Here is a 5,727-nt window from a genome sequence, read left to right on the forward strand (position 1 = left end):
TGTGAGTCAAAAACGTCGTAACCGCATAAGATGAGATCGTCATAACTTTTACGACGATTATAAAAATGTCGTAACATGTTTTAACTATGTTGACATGTCACTCGTGGGTCCATTCTATCCCACCTCATACATGTATTGAACTGTTTTTATACCACTTTTCTGCTGGGTTATTTTTCATCTTACTTTTATATTGGGCTGGTATTTTATCCTCCATGCTTGCTAATGGGTTGGTTTGTCGTCTGTCATAATATTCTATATTATACATAATATATGGTCTACTATTTTTTTAAATGAGTTGCTACATTTTTACAACAAAGATTTGGTAGGTTCTTTACAAAAAACCTATTATCTAGCACTTTGAAAAAAATGGTTTTTTTGTGCAAACAAAATGTAAAATCTCTTTGACAATGTTGTGTGTCATACCAACATACACACATGTGAACAATATTGGGTCATTATAACAAAATATAAGAGGATAAAATATAGAACAAACAAACAAAAAACAAAAAAAATTATATAAACTTAATTTTGATTGGTGGAATCTGCTATGGCATGGATCGATGACGTGTCAAACATCCATCCGTCCATCCAACCCACCGGCTCACCAAACCCTAGGCTTCGCTCCTCACGTACGAGCACCACGTCCTTTGCTCTGTCTTCCTCCTTCCCCCGAATCCCATATCCACCCAACTAGCCGGCGGCGGCCACCTCTCCCCTACCCCCACCGATGACCTACCGGCCTCCGACCTCTACTCCACTGCCGGCACACCCAACCCTCTCCTCTCCCCAGCCGCCGAGTCTAACCTCACATCTCTCACCCGCACGCGAAACCCTAGCTCATGCACATGGCGACGAGGCCCACCCACCGCAGCCGCCGACGAGGAGGAGGAGCGAGATGCCCGACCTGCCGTGCGACGGGGACGAGGTGTGCATGGTGTGTCCCTAGGCGCCGCCGCCAGAGGTGGAGGTGCTGCGGTGCGCGACCTGCACAATGCGGTGGAACTCCCCGTGCCTCTTGAAGCCCCCCGCGCTCACCGGCGCGGCCGGCTGGGCCTGCCCCGACTGCGGGGACGAGGGTGCGTCCCCCTCGTCCGCCCCGGCGCCTGCCCCCACTGCAGCCCCCGGGGGCACCGGCGGCGGGAGCGGCCTCCTCGCCGCCATCCGCGAGATCGAGGCCGACGCAACCCTCTCCGAGCAGGACAAGGCGCGGCGCCGCGAGGAGCTCGGCAAGAACTTTAGTTGCGTCTTCTGCATGAAGCTCCCCGAGCGCCCCGTCACCATGAGCACTGCTCAATCCCCCCATCCCCTCCCGTGTTCTCCGCCGTTAGTTTTCATCAAATTAATAAATGCCCATGACTAAATCCATCATCGCTCTGCTGCTGGTAGTATAATCACAGGCTTGCGCGTGTGCGTGCTTCTCCTAGATGCGTGCAATTGGAACTCCTATGCGCCATGCGCGCAGGGGAAGTTGTGCTCTTCTCTGCTAACTTTGGAGCAGGCTTTTGTGTCATGGGGTTTCGAGGGAGTGAGGTTGACACCACATAAGTATGATTTTTACAGCGTAAACTTTTTTTAATAGAAATTATGCATTGATGGATGTCCGCTGTCAAAGAGAGGGCACATCAATGCTGATTTTTTTATACCTCTATCTAGATGGATGCCCAGCGTTGATGCCCAGCGCTGATTCATGAGCATTGTTCATGGCTTCTCAGCATCTCACCCGTGACTTCGTTAGTTATCTTATCTGAAGTTAATTGGAGTTTTTTCTTCTTCTATTTCCTTGTTGGAGTAACTGAATGCGTTTTCATATTACAATTCTTGTTTGATATGGTCCCTTTTCAGCTTATGACCTACTCTCAAATTTCAGGCCCCTTGCTGTATAGCGGAGCCGTTGCTGCTATTTCATCACCTTCAAAGCGAGCCCTGGTAAAGTTGCTTCCAAATGTCGACCCCGAAAGTGGTGGATCCTGCTTTCCAAGGGGCTGGCCAAAAAGTGTATCCTTCCACACGACTGTCAGCCGGTTATCTTTGATTGAATTGATTTTGTTCGTTAAGCTCACAAATCTGGATTGTACTTCTTTATTTATGTATGCGTGCCCCTTGACGTCACTTAGTGGGATAAAAAAGGCGAATTGAAGATTTTAAGCCAGTTGCATTGCCAAAATCTGATTATGGTAAATTCTATTCTGGAGATTCATCTATAGTTTTGCAGGTGATTGCTTTGACTCTTGCATTCTCTAATGCATCATTGATCTTTCTGTTTTTCTATCATACAAAAGTTACTAAGCTATTTCTTTGTATTTTTCTAGACGACTTCTCCTAAGGGTGGTGCATACCTGTATGACGTCCACTTCTGGATTGGGAAAGACTCAAGCCAAGTACAAACCGTGTAAACTTCAATTTCCGTCACACTCAGAAACCCATTTTCAACTAACTGACGACTTGTCATTGTGCAGGATGAAGTTGGAACTGCAGCAATCAAGACGGTTGAACTCGAAACTTGACAAGGGGGTCGTGGAGTCTAGTATAGGGAACTCGATTCTGTATTTGTTATTATCGCTACACCATCATTTATTTTCTGATGATATGCATGTTCGTCATTCAGTTCCTCAACCCCAAAGGTGAATTTTGTTTGCTGGTATGAGTTGTGTGCTCTAGCAAATCGTTGTCGTGATTCTAAATTGTAGTAGTCTCTTCTGTTGGCGTTTTACATCATGTCTATCACTATCAGTTAAGAAATGAATATGTGAAAGCAGTACTTCTTCATATCCAACTCCAAATATGTGTTTCTCAGTTTGTTGATAATTTAGATGCCCCCACTCATGAATCATTCTAGGTGAAAATACTGAACAGAGCTATGCATATATACTGTTGAATTTTAAGCACAATTTAACCAGTAGGCTCTGGTTATGGACTTGTTTGGTCGGTTTGGTGTGATAAACTTTGTGATTGTTAATTATTTTGTTTACTGGAACGAAACTAATAGCTGGCCGTATCTAGATTGTCTATATTAATCTCGTTTGACGAATAGATGTTCTACTTACCTGTTTTAGTTGAACTTGTGAAACCCATGGTTATATTAACAGTAACACTGTGTGGTCACTCAGTTGGAACTCGAAAGTGTTAGCTCAACGGATGTACGTACTTTGTTATAATCTGCTTAGAACAATAAATAAATGGCGTAATTACTGAAATCTCAAAGTGGTTACTAGCTCAACGGATGAACTCAAAATGTGTGTATGTAGTGCTTGAGAGCAGACCTAATTATTAACTGAAACACCTTGTAAATATTAACTAATAATAGCTATAAATTTGGATGTCGTAAGAAACACACAAGTCTGAAGAAACCACACACATTGTCAGAATGTGCAGCCAGCTTATCTGGATTGTGTATTATTCTAAGTAATCATATATGTGTAGTGTAGTATTCAATTGTTAGTCTCCTCGATTTTGTAGTATATATATGTTAAAAGTAAAATAACATATGTGTATTTCAGCTAAGTTTTGGCATGTTTAATTTGCATGGATTAGAAAATTGTAGTTAGCCGGTTATGTTGATGTTACAGAAACTGGCAACTTGCAGGGCCCTCCTTTGCGAAGCTGCAGCTCACCCGTCATATTGGTTTTCCATTGTTTTTTCTGATCAGTTCATGTGTTGAGAGATGCAAAATTGGAATTAACCTTCTCTAACAACATGCTGAAAAAGTTTTTCTAATGCTGCAGGAATAGCTCCAGAGTTGACAATGATATTTAGCCTGGTAAGATAAGGTAGAAGTAGGGCTAATTGGCATGTCTAGCCTAGTACGTGAAGAAAAAAAGACCTTATAGATGTTAAACTTTTCATATATGTAGGTCAGACTGTCTTAAAAGTTATATGTAGGTCACTGCAATAGTATTTTCTTATTGAGAAGGGAGAAAAGTTACTACTTAATAAGTAGGCCAGAACTAACAAATTACATAGATTTCAATTGGATGCAATTGCTGTACCGTGAAGGTTCATCTATAATTGTTGAATTAAGATGAGTGGTACTGAGTCAATCCGATGTTGTAGATTCTTGATAATTCCTGCATCAGATTATTATTCCTCTAGCCAATGGTCTCATGCTGAATCTTCTGATTGTTATGGACCCATGTTCTGCCTTCAGCCTGGACGTACCGAGCGGGCTTTCTGGCCTACTCATGGCCCGCTCGGTCTTGGCCCGTTCGGTCCAAGCCCGATAGCAAAACAGGCCGGTCCAGGACTAGTAATCCAGATCTAAAAAAGTTCGGTCCGGTCCGATCTTTAACCGGGCCGAACGAGCAGACCGAGTGCAACAAGAGCAGTTTTCCTTTTATTCAGATGTGTTCCACCTCCACACGATCCTATTGATCTGAAAGGAGACGTGCTGAAGTTGCGCGCCATCGTCAACCGTCGCTGTTTCATCTTCCCATTGTAGAGTACCTCCTCCTCGTCTGGTTGTCGTTGACCATGTCAGTTTACAGCTGTTGTCGAAGTTTCAAAAAATAAAGTTTCGTCAGTCCTAGCAGGAAACTGTTAGAATTCAGTTTCGTCAGACAGTACATCTTTCTTCCGTTTCTCGTCGAGCACCTGCTGCACGCCGGGGTCGCAGCAAGGCCAACATATCATCGATCAAGTCTTCCCTGATTCCTCGCCGAGCTCTACGACCACGAGGAGGAAGAGGTAACCTCGTGGGCTCGCTGCCTTCCCTCCCTCCCTTGTTGACTGGTTCAGACTTCAGAGTTGGTGGTGTATTTTCTTTCAGTCTATTCTCTAGTGTCACTGCTGCTGGTGGCTGGTGGTGGTGGATCCGTGGTGGGCTGGTGGCCAGTAAGCTCCTCAACATTGTGCTTCTGTTTCTGGGTTCACAAGTCTTGCTGCCTTAGTGGGAGTTGTGGGTGTCTTTGTTTCTACAGTACCGTTATGCACTGTTACTTGTTCTGAAACTTATGCTCTCGTGCAGAATGTTTGGTGAACTATGAATAAGTGAACCCTGAATTCCGTCTATAGTTCTTGCTGTTGTAATTCTGCTGATGTTGCTACTAAAATTCTGCTGCTGTAATTTTGTTGTTGCTGCTATAATATATGCCGACGAGGATCAGGACATCTGGACATGCATCAAGTATTTTTTTGCTGCTGTAATTCTGCTGTTGTTGCTACTGAAAGTCTGCTGCTGTTGCTGTAGTAGGACTAAACGGCAGCTGGACCTGGTTCTGGAATCGGTCCAGTCGGTCCAGAAAAGCTTGACCGAGCCAGCTCTAAAACGGTCCGGTCCTTGAAAAGCAGCCCGCTGGAGAGCTCGGTCCGGACTGCCGACGGCCGGTTCAAACGTCGGACCGGACCGGGACTGGACCGGACCGGACCGTGTCCAGGCTGATTCTGCCTTATGGGTCTCAGTCAAGCTGATTCTCGTTGTACTACATGTGTATGTTATTAGCCTTACAATGTATCTTCTGCAGTTCAATCGACTTGTCGCACAAATCTGCTTAATTTAAACTGGAAATAGATCCTAACAGTTAAGTTATTTATTGTCTTCCAGTTCCACGTTTCATTATCGCTCCGCGGTTATTATTTGTAAATTCTGATCTATAGATTTACTGTTTGTCATGGGGTTTAGATTATTTATATGTCTTTGTTATTGATGGTTAATTTTAACTGCAGAACACCGAAGTCTTTGTTCTATCACCCTTGTTCTGTTCATAGACCCTCTAACTTGGTCAATTAAAGAT

General features: G+C 44.1%; 1 pseudogene; it reads left to right on the plus strand.

The window, feature by feature from the left end:
• The first annotated feature begins 895 nt into the window (after nucleotides 1–895).
• On the plus strand, nucleotides 896–1,343 carry LOC123399147 (annotated as a pseudogene).
• The last annotated feature ends 4,384 nt before the right edge of the window (nucleotides 1,344–5,727 follow it).

This window comes from Hordeum vulgare, chromosome 5H (genome assembly GCF_904849725.1).
Source record: "Hordeum vulgare subsp. vulgare chromosome 5H, MorexV3_pseudomolecules_assembly, whole genome shotgun sequence".
Lineage (NCBI taxonomy): Eukaryota > Viridiplantae > Streptophyta > Magnoliopsida > Poales > Poaceae > Hordeum > Hordeum vulgare.